Genomic DNA, 12,781 nt, shown 5'->3' with positions numbered 1-12,781 from the left:
AAAGAATGCCCAACACGCAGGCGGCCGTATAAAGCAAACCATAAAGCCGCGTCGGCCAGTCCGAAGTCTTAGGAATCTAGCGCTTCTTTGTCTGCATCTGCCAATAGATGACTTGACTGAGATTCTCTAGCTCGCGTGTTACGCCCCCTTCTGTTTTGGCTAGGAATAAGAGGGCCGGGGCTTCTCGGAGGTAGTGTGGCCGAGTGGTCGAAGGCGCTGGATTTAGGCTCCAGTCTCTGTGGAGGCGTGGGTTCGAATCCCACCACTGCCAGCGAAGCTTTTGTGAAGATGTTGGCTCGGTCCATCCTTGGAAAAGCGCCATGTTGAAAATGTCTGTGGCAAGAGCTTGCGTGTACGATGTTGGTGTAGTATCAATGAACGGCAGATGTCCTTGTGGTGGGCTTTTGTTAGACTGATTTCCACATCCTCTGTGTTCACTGGGCGTCTGTTTTATTAATTTTTGTAAAAGATCAGTTGCTTAGTAAATGATCTCAAAAGTTATATTGTTCTCACCAATGCAGTGCGGCACGAGGTTGACCCCAAATATGTCCGCCGATAGAAGAAGAAAAGCAGACACTTTAGCGTCCAAGTGGATAAACTATGCCGTTGCCATTGCAGTGCGAAAGCCGCACGAAGCCGGTAGCGTGGCCGAGCGGTCTAAGGCGCTGGATTAAGGCTCCAGTCTCTTCGGAGGCGTGGGTTCAAATCCCACCGCTGCCAAAGAAGGTTTTGAAGAAACCACCATCCAAGCTGTTGAGCAGCTTATACTCAAATTGGCGCCCTCTGTTGCTCTTTTCAACAGCAGCAACTTGGAAGAGTCGGCTTGACGTTTCTTCAATTCCTTCAAGTTCTCCAATATTCAAAGGGCGTAGGATGGCCCAAGCTGGCCGAACCAACGGAGAACACATCAAAAGAATGCCCAACACGCAGGCGGCTGTATAAAGCAAACCATAAAGCCGCGTCGGCCAGTCCGAAGTCTTAGGAATCTAGCGCTTCTTAGTCTGCATCTGCCAATAGATGACTTGACTGAGATTCTCTAGCTCGCGTGTTACGCCCCCTTCTGTTTTGGCTAGGAATAAGAGGGCCGGGGCTTCTCGGCGGTAGTGTGGCCGAGTGGTCGAAGGCGCTGGATTTAGGCTCCAGTCTCTGTGGAGGCGTGGGTTCGAATCCCACCACTGCCAGCGAAGCTTTTGTGAAGATGTTGGCTCGGTCCATCCTTGGAAAAGCGCCATGTTGAAAATGTCTGTGGCAAGAGCTTGCGTGTACGATGTTGGTGTAGTATCAATGAACGGCAGATGTCCTTGTGGTGGGCTTTTGTTAGACTGATTTCCACATCCTCTGTGTTCACTGGGCGTCTGTTTTATTAATTTTTGTAAAAGATCAGTTGCTTAGTAAATGATCTCAAAAGTTATATTGTTCTCACCAATGCAGTGCGGCACGAGGTTGACCCCAAATATGTCCGCCGATAGAAGAAGAAAAGCAGACACTTTAGCGTCCAAGTGGATAAACTATGCCGTTGCCATTGCAGTGCGAAAGCCGCACGAAGCCGGTAGCGTGGCCGAGCGGTCTAAGGCGCTGGATTAAGGCTCCAGTCTCTTCGGAGGCGTGGGTTCAAATCCCACCGCTGCCAAAGAAGGTTTTGAAGAAACCACCATCCAAGCTGTTGAGCAGCTTATACTCAACTTGGCGCCCTCTGTTGCTCTTTTCAACAGCAGCAACTTGGAAGAGTCGGCTTGACGTTTCTTCAATTCCTTCAAGTTCTCCAATATTCAAAGGGCGTAGGATGGCCCAAGCTGGCCGAACCAACGGAGAACACATCAAAAGAATGCCCAACACGCAGGCGGCCGTATAAAGCAAACCATAAAGCCGCGTCGGCCAGTCCGAAGTCTTAGGAATCTAGCGCTTCTTAGTCTGCATCTGCCAATAGATGACTTGACTGAGATTCTCTAGCTCGCGTGTTACGCCCCCTTCTGTTTTGGCTAGGAATAAGAGGGCCGGGGCTTCTCGGCGGTAGTGTGGCCGAGTGGTCGAAGGCGCTGGATTTAGGCTCCAGTCTCTGTGGAGGCGTGGGTTCGAATCCCACCACTGCCAGCGAAGCTTTTGTGAAGATGTTGGCTCGGTCCATCCTTGGAAAAGCGCCATGTTGAAAATGTCTGTGGCAAGAGCTTGCGTGTACCATGTTGGTGTAGTATCAATGAACGGCAGATGTCCTTGTGGTGGGCTTTTGTTAGACTGATTTCCACATCCTCTGTGTTCACTGGGCGTCTGTTTTATTAATTTTTGTAAAAGATCAGTTGCTTAGTAAATGATCTCAAAAGTTATATTGTTCTCACCAATGCAGTGCGGCACGAGGTTGACCCCAAATATGTCCGCCGATAGAAGAAGAAAAGCAGACACTTTAGCGTCCAAGTGGATAAACTATGCCGTTGCCATTGCAGTGCGAAAGCCGTACGAAGCCGGTAGCGTGGCCGAGCGGTCTAAGGCGCTGGATTAAGGCTCCAGTCTCTTCGGAGGCGTGGGTTCAAATCCCACCGCTGCCAAAGAAGGTTTTGAAGAAACCACCATCCAAGCTGTTGAGCAGCTTATACTCAAATTGGCGCCCTCTGTTGCTCTTTTCAACAGCAGCAACTTGGAAGAGTCGGCTTGACGTTTCTTCAATTCCTTCAAGTTCTCCAATATTCAAAGGGCGTAGGATGGCCTAAGCTGGCCGAACCAACGGAGAACACATCAAAAGAATGCCCAACACGCAGGCGGCCGTATAAAGCAAACCATAAAGCCGCGTCGGCCAGTCCGAAGTCTTAGGAATCTAGCGCTTCTTTGTCTGCATCTGCCAATAGATGACTTGACTGAGATTCTCTAGCTCGCGTGTTACGCCCCCTTCTGTTTTGGCTAGGAATAAGAGGGCCGGGGCTTCTCGGAGGTAGTGTGGCCGAGTGGTCGAAGGCGCTGGATTTAGGCTCCAGTCTCTGTGGAGGCGTGGGTTCGAATCCCACCACTGCCAGCGAAGCTTTTGTGAAGATGTTGGCTCGGTCCATCCTTGGAAAAGCGCCATGTTGAAAATGTCTGTGGCAAGAGCTTGCGTGTACGATGTTGGTGTAGTATCAATGAACGGCAGATGTCCTTGTGGTGGGCTTTTGTTAGACTGATTTCCACATCCTCTGTGTTCACTGGGCGTCTGTTTTATTAATTTTTGTAAAAGATCAGTTGCTTAGTAAATGATCTCAAAAGTTATATTGTTCTCACCAATGCAGTGCGGCACGAGGTTGACCCCAAATATGTCCGCCGATAGAAGAAGAAAAGCAGACACTTTAGCGTCCAAGTGGATAAACTATGCCGTTACCATTGCAGTGCGAAAGCCGCACGAAGCCGGTAGCGTGGCCGAGCGGTCTAAGGCGCTGGATTAAGGCTCCAGTCTCTTCGGAGGCGTGGGTTCAAATCCCACCGCTGCCAAAGAAGGTTTTGAAGAAACCACCATCCAAGCTGTTGAGCAGCTTATACTCAACTTGGCGCCCTCTGTTGCTCTTTTCAACAGCAGCAACTTGGAAGAGTCGGCTTGACGTTTCTTCAATTCCTTCAAGTTCTCCAATATTCAAAGGGCGTAGGATGGCCCAAGCTGGCCGAACCAACGGAGAACACATCAAAAGAATGCCCAACACGCAGGCGGCCGTATAAAGCAAACCATAAAGCCGCGTCGGCCAGTCCGAAGTCTTAGGAATCTAGCGCTTCTTAGTCTGCATCTGCCAATAGATGACTTGACTGAGATTCTCTAGCTCGCGTGTTACGCCCCCTTCTGTTTTGGCTAGGAATAAGAGGGCCGGGGCTTCTCGGCGGTAGTGTGGCCGAGTGGTCGAAGGCGCTGGATTTAGGCTCCAGTCTCTGTGGAGGCGTGGGTTCGAATCCCACCACTGCCAGCGAAGCTTTTGTGAAGATGTTGGCTCGGTCCATCCTTGGAAAAGCGCCATGTTGAAAATGTCTGTGGCAAGACCTTGCGTGTACGATGTTGGTGTAGTATCAATGAACGGCAGATGTCCTTGTGGTGGGCTTTTGTTAGACTGATTTCCACATCCTCTGTGTTCACTGGGCGTCTGTTTTATTAATTTTTGTAAAAGATCAGTTGCTTAGTAAATGATCTCAAAAGTTATATTGTTCTCACCAATGCAGTGCGGCACGAGGTTGACCCCAAATATGTCCGCCGATAGAAGAAGAAAAGCAGACGCTTTAGCGTCCAAGTGGATAAACTATGCCGTTGCCATTGCAGTGCGAAAGCCACACGAAGCCGGTAGCGTGGCCGAGCGGTCTAAGGCGCTGGATTAAGGCTCCAGTCTCTTCGGAGGCGTGGGTTCAAATCCCACCGCTGCCACAGAAGGTTTTGAAGAAACCACCATCCAAGCTGTTGAGCAGCTTATACTCAACTTGGCACCCTCTGTTGCTCTTTTCAACAGCAGCAACTTGGAAGAGTCGGCTTGACGTTTCTTCAATTCCTTCAAGTTCTCCAATATTCAAAGGGCGTAGGATGGCCCAAGCTGGCCGAACCAACGGAGAACACATCATAAGAATGCCCAACACGCAGGCGGCCGTATAAAGCAAACCATAAAGCCGCGTCGGCCAGTCCGAAGTCTTAGGAATCTAGCGCTTCTTAGTCTGCATCTGCCAATAGATGACTTGACTGAGATTCTCTAGCTCGCGTGTTACGCCCCCTTCTGTTTTGGCTAGGAATAAGAGGGCCGGGGCTTCTCGGAGGTAGTGTGGCCGAGTGGTCGAAGGCGCTGGATTTAGGCTCCAGTCTCTGTGGAGGCGTGGGTTCGAATCCCACCACTGCCAGCGAAGCTTTTGTGAAGATGTTGGCTCGGTCCATCCTTGGAAAAGCGCCATGTTGAAAATGTCTGTGGCAAGAGCTTGCGTGTACGATGTTGGTGTAGTATCAATGAACGGCAGATGTCCTTGTGGTGGGCTTTTGTTAGACTGATTTCCACATCCTCTGTGTTCACTGGGCGTCTGTTTTATTAATTTTTGTAAAAGATCAGTTGCTTAGTAAATGATCTCAAAAGTTATATTGTTCTCACCAATGCAGTGCGGCACGAGGTTGACCCCAAATATGTCCGCCGATAGAAGAAGAAAAGCAGACACTTTAGCGTCCAAGTGGATAAACTATGCCGTTGCCATTGCAGTGCGAAAGCCGCACGAAGCCGGTAGCGTGGCCGAGCGGTCTAAGGCGCTGGATTAAGGCTCCAGTCTCTTCGGAGGCGTGGGTTCAAATCCCACCGCTGCCAAAGAAGGTTTTGAAGAAACCACCATCCAAGCTGTTGAGCAGCTTATACTCAACTTGGCGCCCTCTGTTGCTCTTTTCAACAGCAGCAACTTGGAAGAGTCGGCTTGACGTTTCTTCAATTCCTTCAAGTTCTCCAATATTCAAAGGGCGTAGGATGGCCCAAGCTGGCCGAACCAACGGAGAACACATCAAAAGAATGCCCAACACGCAGGCGGCCGTATAAAGCAAACCATAAAGCCGCGTCGGCCAGTCCGAAGTCTTAGGAATCTAGCGCTTCTTAGTCTGCATCTGCCAATAGATGACTTGACTGAGATTCTCTAGCTCGCGTGTTACGCCCCCTTCTGTTTTGGCTAGGAATAAGAGGGCCGGGGCTTCTCGGCGGTAGTGTGGCCGAGTGGTCGAAGGCGCTGGATTTAGGCTCCAGTCTCTGTGGAGGCGTGGGTTCGAATCCCACCACTGCCAGCGAAGCTTTTGTGAAGATGTTGGCTCGGTCCATCCTTGGAAAAGCGCCATGTTGAAAATGTCTGTGGCAAGAGCTTGCGTGTACGATGTTGGTGTAGTATCAATGAACGGCAGATGTCCTTGTGGTGGGCTTTTGTTAGACTGATTTCCACATCCTCTGTGTTCACTGGGCGTCTGTTTTATTAATTTTTGTAAAAGATCAGTTGCTTAGTAAATGATCTCAAAAGTTATATTGTTCTCACCAATGCAGTGCGGCACGAGGTTGACCCCAAATATGTCCGCCGATAGAAGAAGAAAAGCAGACACTTTAGCGTCCAAGTGGATAAACTATGCCGTTGCCATTGCAGTGCGAAAGCCGCACGAAGCCGGTAGCGTGGCCGAGCGGTCTAAGGCGCTGGATTAAGGCTCCAGTCTCTTCGGAGGCGTGGGTTCAAATCCCACCGCTGCCAAAGAAGGTTTTGAAGAAACCACCATCCAAGCTGTTGAGCAGCTTATACTCAAATTGGCGCCCTCTGTTGCTCTTTTCAACAGCAGCAACTTGGAAGAGTCGGCTTGACGTTTCTTCAATTCCTTCAAGTTCTCCAATATTCAAAGGGCGTAGGATGGCCCAAGCTGGCCGAACCAACGGAGAACACATCAAAAGAAAGCCCAACACGCAGGCGGCCGTATAAAGCAAACCATAAAGCCGCGTCGGCCAGTCCGAAGTCTTAGGAATCTAGCGCTTCTTAGTCTGCATCTGCCAATAGATGACTTGACTGAGATTCTCTAGCTCGCGTGTTACGCCCCCTTCTGTTTTGGCTAGGAATAAGAGGGCCGGGGCTTCTCGGCGGTAGTGTGGCCGAGTGGTCGAAGGCGCTGGATTTAGGCTCCAGTCTCTGTGGAGGCGTGGGTTCGAATCCCACCACTGCCAGCGAAGCTTTTGTGAAGATGTTGGCTCGGTCCATCCTTGGAAAAGCGCCATGTTGAAAATGTCTGTGGCAAGAGCTTGCGTGTACGATGTTGGTGTAGTATCAATGAACGGCAGATGTCCTTGTGGTGGGCTTTTGTTAGACTGATTTCCACATCCTCTGTGTTCACTGGGCGTCTGTTTTATTAATTTTTGTAAAAGATCAGTTGCTTAGTAAATGATCTCAAAAGTTATATTGTTCTCACCAATGCAGTGCGGCACGAGGTTGACCCCAAATATGTCCGCCGATAGAAGAAGAAAAGCAGACACTTTAGCGTCCAAGTGGATAAACTATGCCGTTGCCATTGCAGTGCGAAAGCCACACGAAGCCGGTAGCGTGGCCGAGCGCTCTAAGGCGCTGGATTAAGGCTCCAGTCTCTTCGGAGGCGTGGATTCAAATCCCACCGCTGCCAAAGAAGGTTTTGAAGAAACCACCATCCAAGCTGTTAAGCAGCTTATACTCAACTTGGCGCCCTCTGTTGCTCTTTTCAACAGCAGCAACTTGGAAGAGTCGGCTTGACGTTTCTTCAATTCCTTCAAGTTCTCCAATATTCAAAGGGCGTAGGATGGCCCAAGCTGGCCGAACCAACGGAGAACACATCAAAAGAATGCCCAACACGCAGGCGGCCGTATAAAGCAAACCATAAAGCCGCGTCGGCCAGTCCGAAGTCTTAGGAATCTAGCGCTTCTTTGTCTGCATCTGCCAATAGATGACTTGACTGAGATTCTCTAGCTCGCGTGTTACGCCCCCTTCTGTTTTGGCTAGGAATAAGAGGGCCGGGGCTTCTCGGAGGTAGTGTGGCCGAGTGGTCGAAGGCGCTGGATTTAGGCTCCAGTCTCTGTGGAGGCGTGGGTTCGAATCCCACCACTGCCAGCGAAGCTTTTGTGAAGATGTTGGCTCGGTCCATCCTTGGAAAAGCGCCATGTTGAAAATGTCTGTGGCAAGAGCTTGCGTGTACGATGTTGGTGTAGTATCAATGAACGGCAGATGTCCTTGTGGTGGGCTTTTGTTAGACTGATTTCCAGATCCTCTGTGTTCACTGGGCGTCTGTTTTATTAATTTTTGTAAAAGATCAGTTGCTTAGTAAATGATCTCAAAAGTTATATTGTTCTCACCAATGCAGTGCGGCACGAGGTTGACCCCAAATATGTCCGCCGATAGAAGAAGAAAAGCAGACACTTTAGCGTCCAAGTGGATAAACTATGCCGTTACCATTGCAGTGCGAAAGCCGCACGAAGCCGGTAGCGTGGCCGAGCGGTCTAAGGCGCTGGATTAAGGCTCCAGTCTCTTCGGAGGCGTGGGTTCAAATCCCACCGCTGCCAAAGAAGGTTTTGAAGAAACCACCATCCAAGCTGTTGAGCAGCTTATACTCAACTTGGCGCCCTCTGTTGCTCTTTTCAACAGCAGCAACTTGGAAGAGTCGGCTTGACGTTTCTTCAATTCCTTCAAGTTCTCCAATATTCAAAGGGCGTAGGATGGCCCAAGCTGGCCGAACCAACGGAGAACACATCATAAGAATGCCCAACACGCAGGCGGCCGTATAAAGCAAACCATAAAGCCGCGTCGGCCAGTCCGAAGTCTTAGGAATCTAGCGCTTCTTAGTCTGCATCTGCCAATAGATGACTTGACTGAGATTCTCTAGCTCGCGTGTTACGCCCCCTTCTGTTTTGGCTAGGAATAAGAGGGCCGGGGCTTCTCGGAGGTAGTGTGGCCGAGTGGTCGAAGGCGCTGGATTTAGGCTCCAGTCTCTGTGGAGGCGTGGGTTCGAATCCCACCACTGCCAGCGAAGCTTTTGTGAAGATGTTGGCTCGGTCCATCCTTGGAAAAGCGCCATGTTGAAAATGTCTGTGGCAAGAGCTTGCGTGTACGATGTTGGTGTAGTATCAATGAACGGCAGATGTCCTTGTGGTGGGCTTTTGTTAGACTGATTTCCACATCCTCTGTGTTCACTGGGCGTCTGTTTTATTAATTTTTGTAAAAGATCAGTTGCTTAGTAAATGATCTCAAAAGTTATATTGTTCTCACCAATGCAGTGCGGCACGAGGTTGACCCCAAATATGTCCGCCGATAGAAGAAGAAAAGCAGACACTTTAGCGTCCAAGTGGATAAACTATGCCGTTGCCATTGCAGTGCGAAAGCCGCACGAAGCCGGTAGCGTGGCCGAGCGGTCTAAGGCGCTGGATTAAGGCTCCAGTCTCTTCGGAGGCGTGGGTTCAAATCCCACCGCTGCCAAAGAAGGTTTTGAAGAAACCACCATCCAAGCTGTTGAGCAGCTTATACTCAACTTGGCGCCCTCTGTTGCTCTTTTCAACAGCAGCAACTTGGAAGAGTCGGCTTGACGTTTCTTCAATTCCTTCAAGTTCTCCAATATTCAAAGGGCGTAGGATGGCCCAAGCTGGCCGAACCAACGGAGAACACATCAAAAGAATGCCCAACACGCAGGCGGCCGTATAAAGCAAACCATAAAGCCGCGTCGGCCAGTCCGAAGTCTTAGGAATCTAGCGCTTCTTAGTCTGCATCTGCCAATAGATGACTTGACTGAGATTCTCTAGCTCGCGTGTTACGCCCCCTTCTGTTTTGGCTAGGAATAAGAGGGCCGGGGCTTCTCGGCGGTAGTGTGGCCGAGTGGTCGAAGGCGCTGGATTTAGGCTCCAGTCTCTGTGGAGGCGTGGGTTCGAATCCCACCACTGCCAGCGAAGCTTTTGTGAAGATGTTGGCTCGGTCCATCCTTGGAAAAGCGCCATGTTGAAAATGTCTGTGGCAAGAGCTTGCGTGTACGATGTTGGTGTAGTATCAATGAACGGCAGATGTCCTTGTGGTGGGCTTTTGTTAGACTGATTTCCACATCCTCTGTGTTCACTGGGCGTCTGTTTTATTAATTTTTGTAAAAGATCAGTTGCTTAGTAAATGATCTCAAAAGTTATATTGTTCTCACCAATGCAGTGCGGCACGAGGTTGACCCCAAATATGTCCGCCGATAGAAGAAGAAAAGCAGACACTTTAGCGTCCAAGTGGATAAACTATGCCGTTGCCATTGCAGTGCGAAAGCCGCACGAAGCCGGTAGCGTGGCCGAGCGGTCTAAGGCGCTGGATTAAGGCTCCAGTCTCTTCGGAGGCGTGGGTTCAAATCCCACCGCTGCCAAAGAAGGTTTTGAAGAAACCACCATCCAAGCTGTTGAGCAGCTTATACTCAAATTGGCGCCCTCTGTTGCTCTTTTCAACAGCAGCAACTTGGAAGAGTCGGCTTGACGTTTCTTCAATTCCTTCAAGTTCTCCAATATTCAAAGGGCGTAGGATGGCCCAAGCTGGCCGAACCAACGGAGAACACATCAAAAGAAAGCCCAACACGCAGGCGGCCGTATAAAGCAAACCATAAAGCCGCGTCGGCCAGTCCGAAGTCTTAGGAATCTAGCGCTTCTTAGTCTGCATCTGCCAATAGATGACTTGACTGAGATTCTCTAGCTCGCGTGTTACGCCCCCTTCTGTTTTGGCTAGGAATAAGAGGGCCGGGGCTTCTCGGCGGTAGTGTGGCCGAGTGGTCGAAGGCGCTGGATTTAGGCTCCAGTCTCTGTGGAGGCGTGGGTTCGAATCCCACCACTGCCAGCGAAGCTTTTGTGAAGATGTTGGCTCGGTCCATCCTTGGAAAAGCGCCATGTTGAAAATGTCTGTGGCAAGAGCTTGCGTGTACGATGTTGGTGTAGTATCAATGAACGGCAGATGTCCTTGTGGTGGGCTTTTGTTAGACTGATTTCCACATCCTCTGTGTTCACTGGGCGTCTGTTTTATTAATTTTTGTAAAAGATCAGTTGCTTAGTAAATGATCTCAAAAGTTATATTGTTCTCACCAATGCAGTGCGGCACGAGGTTGACCCCAAATATGTCCGCCGATAGAAGAAGAAAAGCAGACACTTTAGCGTCCAAGTGGATAAACTATGCCGTTGCCATTGCAGTGCGAAAGCCACACGAAGCCGGTAGCGTGGCCGAGCGCTCTAAGGCGCTGGATTAAGGCTCCAGTCTCTTCGGAGGCGTGGATTCAAATCCCACCGCTGCCAAAGAAGGTTTTGAAGAAACCACCATCCAAGCTGTTAAGCAGCTTATACTCAACTTGGCGCCCTCTGTTGCTCTTTTCAACAGCAGCAACTTGGAAGAGTCGGCTTGACGTTTCTTCAATTCCTTCAAGTTCTCCAATATTCAAAGGGCGTAGGATGGCCCAAGCTGGCCGAACCAACGGAGAACACATCAAAAGAATGCCCAACACGCAGGCGGCCGTATAAAGCAAACCATAAAGCCGCGTCGGCCAGTCCGAAGTCTTAGGAATCTAGCGCTTCTTTGTCTGCATCTGCCAATAGATGACTTGACTGAGATTCTCTAGCTCGCGTGTTACGCCCCCTTCTGTTTTGGCTAGGAATAAGAGGGCCGGGGCTTCTCGGAGGTAGTGTGGCCGAGTGGTCGAAGGCGCTGGATTTAGGCTCCAGTCTCTGTGGAGGCGTGGGTTCGAATCCCACCACTGCCAGCGAAGCTTTTGTGAAGATGTTGGCTCGGTCCATCCTTGGAAAAGCGCCATGTTGAAAATGTCTGTGGCAAGAGCTTGCGTGTACGATGTTGGTGTAGTATCAATGAACGGCAGATGTCCTTGTGGTGGGCTTTTGTTAGACTGATTTCCAGATCCTCTGTGTTCACTGGGCGTCTGTTTTATTAATTTTTGTAAAAGATCAGTTGCTTAGTAAATGATCTCAAAAGTTATATTGTTCTCACCAATGCAGTGCGGCACGAGGTTGACCCCAAATATGTCCGCCGATAGAAGAAGAAAAGCAGACACTTTAGCGTCCAAGTGGATAAACTATGCCGTTACCATTGCAGTGCGAAAGCCGCACGAAGCCGGTAGCGTGGCCGAGCGGTCTAAGGCGCTGGATTAAGGCTCCAGTCTCTTCGGAGGCGTGGGTTCAAATCCCACCGCTGCCAAAGAAGGTTTTGAAGAAACCACCATCCAAGCTGTTGAGCAGCTTATACTCAACTTGGCGCCCTCTGTTGCTCTTTTCAACAGCAGCAACTTGGAAGAGTCGGCTTGACGTTTCTTCAATTCCTTCAAGTTCTCCAATATTCAAAGGGCGTAGGATGGCCCAAGCTGGCCGAACCAACGGAGAACACATCAAAAGAATGCCCAACACGCAGGCGGCCGTATAAAGCAAACCATAAAGCCGCGTCGGCCAGTCCGAAGTCTTAGGAATCTAGCGCTTCTTAGTCTGCATCTGCCAATAGATGACTTGACTGAGATTCTCTAGCTCGCGTGTTACGCCCCCTTCTGTTTTGGCTAGGAATAAGAGGGCCGGGGCTTCTCGGCGGTAGTGTGGCCGAGTGGTCGAAGGCGCTGGATTTAGGCTCCAGTCTCTGTGGAGGCGTGGGTTCGAATCCCACCACTGCCAGCGAAGCTTTTGTGAAGATGTTGGCTCGGTCCATCCTTGGAAAAGCGCCATGTTGAAAATGTCTGTGGCAAGACCTTGCGTGTATGATGTTGGTGTAGTATCAATGAACGGCAGATGTCCTTGTGGTGGGCTTTTGTTAGACTGATTTCCACATCCTCTGTGTTCACTGGGCGTCTGTTTTATTAATTTTTGTAAAAGATCAGTTGCTTAGTAAATGATCTCAAAAGTTATATTGTTCTCACCAATGCAGTGCGGCACGAGGTTGACCCCAAATATGTCCGCCGATAGAAGAAGAAAAGCAGACACTTTAGCGTCCAAGTGGATAAACTATGCCGTTGCCATTGCAGTGCGAAAGCCACACGAAGCCGGTAGCGTGGCCGAGCGGTCTAAGGCGCTGGATTAAGGCTCCAGTCTCTTCGGAGGCGTGGGTTCAAATCCCACCGCTGCCAAAGAAGGTTTTGAAGAAACCACCATCCAAGCTGTTGAGCAGCTTATACTCAACTTGGCACCCTCTGTTGCTCTTTTCAACAGCAGCAACTTGGAAGAGTCGGCTTGACGTTTCTTCAATTCCTTCAAGTTCTCCAATATTCAAAGGGCGTAGGATGGCCCAAGCTGGCCGAACCAACGGAGAACACATCAAAAGAATGCCCAACACGCAGGCGGCCGTATAAAGCAAACCA

General features: G+C 50.0%; 26 non-coding genes across 26 annotated transcripts; all 26 read left to right on the top strand.

Annotated features, from left to right (window-relative positions):
* Nucleotides 1-189: 189 nt before the first annotated feature.
* trnal-uag (transfer RNA leucine (anticodon UAG)) lies at nt 190-271 on the top strand. Its single transcript has one exon. It is a non-coding gene; the product is annotated as a tRNA-Leu (tRNA).
* Nucleotides 272-638: 367 nt separating this feature from the next.
* On the top strand, nt 639-720 carry trnal-aag (transfer RNA leucine (anticodon AAG)). Its single transcript has one exon. It is a non-coding gene; the product is annotated as a tRNA-Leu (tRNA).
* A 379-nt stretch (nt 721-1,099) lies between these two features.
* Nucleotides 1,100-1,181, top strand: trnal-uag (transfer RNA leucine (anticodon UAG)). Its single transcript has one exon. It is a non-coding gene; the product is annotated as a tRNA-Leu (tRNA).
* Nucleotides 1,182-1,548: 367 nt separating this feature from the next.
* On the top strand, nt 1,549-1,630 carry trnal-aag (transfer RNA leucine (anticodon AAG)). Its single transcript has one exon. It is a non-coding gene; the product is annotated as a tRNA-Leu (tRNA).
* Nucleotides 1,631-2,009: 379 nt separating this feature from the next.
* On the top strand, nt 2,010-2,091 carry trnal-uag (transfer RNA leucine (anticodon UAG)). Its single transcript has one exon. It is a non-coding gene; the product is annotated as a tRNA-Leu (tRNA).
* A 367-nt stretch (nt 2,092-2,458) lies between these two features.
* Nucleotides 2,459-2,540, top strand: trnal-aag (transfer RNA leucine (anticodon AAG)). The gene has a single exon. It is a non-coding gene; the product is annotated as a tRNA-Leu (tRNA).
* Nucleotides 2,541-2,919: 379 nt separating this feature from the next.
* trnal-uag (transfer RNA leucine (anticodon UAG)) lies at nt 2,920-3,001 on the top strand. Its single transcript has one exon. It is a non-coding gene; the product is annotated as a tRNA-Leu (tRNA).
* Nucleotides 3,002-3,368: 367 nt separating this feature from the next.
* Nucleotides 3,369-3,450, top strand: trnal-aag (transfer RNA leucine (anticodon AAG)). The gene has a single exon. It is a non-coding gene; the product is annotated as a tRNA-Leu (tRNA).
* A 379-nt stretch (nt 3,451-3,829) lies between these two features.
* trnal-uag (transfer RNA leucine (anticodon UAG)) lies at nt 3,830-3,911 on the top strand. Its single transcript has one exon. It is a non-coding gene; the product is annotated as a tRNA-Leu (tRNA).
* A 367-nt stretch (nt 3,912-4,278) lies between these two features.
* Nucleotides 4,279-4,360, top strand: trnal-aag (transfer RNA leucine (anticodon AAG)). The gene has a single exon. It is a non-coding gene; the product is annotated as a tRNA-Leu (tRNA).
* Nucleotides 4,361-4,739: 379 nt separating this feature from the next.
* trnal-uag (transfer RNA leucine (anticodon UAG)) lies at nt 4,740-4,821 on the top strand. Its single transcript has one exon. It is a non-coding gene; the product is annotated as a tRNA-Leu (tRNA).
* A 367-nt stretch (nt 4,822-5,188) lies between these two features.
* Nucleotides 5,189-5,270, top strand: trnal-aag (transfer RNA leucine (anticodon AAG)). The gene has a single exon. It is a non-coding gene; the product is annotated as a tRNA-Leu (tRNA).
* A 379-nt stretch (nt 5,271-5,649) lies between these two features.
* trnal-uag (transfer RNA leucine (anticodon UAG)) lies at nt 5,650-5,731 on the top strand. Its single transcript has one exon. It is a non-coding gene; the product is annotated as a tRNA-Leu (tRNA).
* Nucleotides 5,732-6,098: 367 nt separating this feature from the next.
* Nucleotides 6,099-6,180, top strand: trnal-aag (transfer RNA leucine (anticodon AAG)). The gene has a single exon. It is a non-coding gene; the product is annotated as a tRNA-Leu (tRNA).
* Nucleotides 6,181-6,559: 379 nt separating this feature from the next.
* trnal-uag (transfer RNA leucine (anticodon UAG)) lies at nt 6,560-6,641 on the top strand. Its single transcript has one exon. It is a non-coding gene; the product is annotated as a tRNA-Leu (tRNA).
* Nucleotides 6,642-7,469: 828 nt separating this feature from the next.
* Nucleotides 7,470-7,551, top strand: trnal-uag (transfer RNA leucine (anticodon UAG)). Its single transcript has one exon. It is a non-coding gene; the product is annotated as a tRNA-Leu (tRNA).
* A 367-nt stretch (nt 7,552-7,918) lies between these two features.
* trnal-aag (transfer RNA leucine (anticodon AAG)) lies at nt 7,919-8,000 on the top strand. The gene has a single exon. It is a non-coding gene; the product is annotated as a tRNA-Leu (tRNA).
* Nucleotides 8,001-8,379: 379 nt separating this feature from the next.
* trnal-uag (transfer RNA leucine (anticodon UAG)) lies at nt 8,380-8,461 on the top strand. Its single transcript has one exon. It is a non-coding gene; the product is annotated as a tRNA-Leu (tRNA).
* Nucleotides 8,462-8,828: 367 nt separating this feature from the next.
* trnal-aag (transfer RNA leucine (anticodon AAG)) lies at nt 8,829-8,910 on the top strand. Its single transcript has one exon. It is a non-coding gene; the product is annotated as a tRNA-Leu (tRNA).
* A 379-nt stretch (nt 8,911-9,289) lies between these two features.
* On the top strand, nt 9,290-9,371 carry trnal-uag (transfer RNA leucine (anticodon UAG)). Its single transcript has one exon. It is a non-coding gene; the product is annotated as a tRNA-Leu (tRNA).
* Nucleotides 9,372-9,738: 367 nt separating this feature from the next.
* trnal-aag (transfer RNA leucine (anticodon AAG)) lies at nt 9,739-9,820 on the top strand. The gene has a single exon. It is a non-coding gene; the product is annotated as a tRNA-Leu (tRNA).
* Nucleotides 9,821-10,199: 379 nt separating this feature from the next.
* On the top strand, nt 10,200-10,281 carry trnal-uag (transfer RNA leucine (anticodon UAG)). The gene has a single exon. It is a non-coding gene; the product is annotated as a tRNA-Leu (tRNA).
* An 828-nt stretch (nt 10,282-11,109) lies between these two features.
* On the top strand, nt 11,110-11,191 carry trnal-uag (transfer RNA leucine (anticodon UAG)). The gene has a single exon. It is a non-coding gene; the product is annotated as a tRNA-Leu (tRNA).
* Nucleotides 11,192-11,558: 367 nt separating this feature from the next.
* On the top strand, nt 11,559-11,640 carry trnal-aag (transfer RNA leucine (anticodon AAG)). The gene has a single exon. It is a non-coding gene; the product is annotated as a tRNA-Leu (tRNA).
* Nucleotides 11,641-12,019: 379 nt separating this feature from the next.
* trnal-uag (transfer RNA leucine (anticodon UAG)) lies at nt 12,020-12,101 on the top strand. The gene has a single exon. It is a non-coding gene; the product is annotated as a tRNA-Leu (tRNA).
* Nucleotides 12,102-12,468: 367 nt separating this feature from the next.
* Nucleotides 12,469-12,550, top strand: trnal-aag (transfer RNA leucine (anticodon AAG)). Its single transcript has one exon. It is a non-coding gene; the product is annotated as a tRNA-Leu (tRNA).
* Nucleotides 12,551-12,781: the final 231 nt, after the last annotated feature.

The sequence above is a fragment of the Hoplias malabaricus genome, unplaced genomic scaffold, assembly GCF_029633855.1.
Source record: "Hoplias malabaricus isolate fHopMal1 unplaced genomic scaffold, fHopMal1.hap1 scaffold_155, whole genome shotgun sequence".
NCBI lineage: Eukaryota > Metazoa > Chordata > Actinopteri > Characiformes > Erythrinidae > Hoplias > Hoplias malabaricus.
Note: the sequence above shows the minus strand (reverse complement) of the source record. Positions and strands in the feature narration are given on the sequence as shown.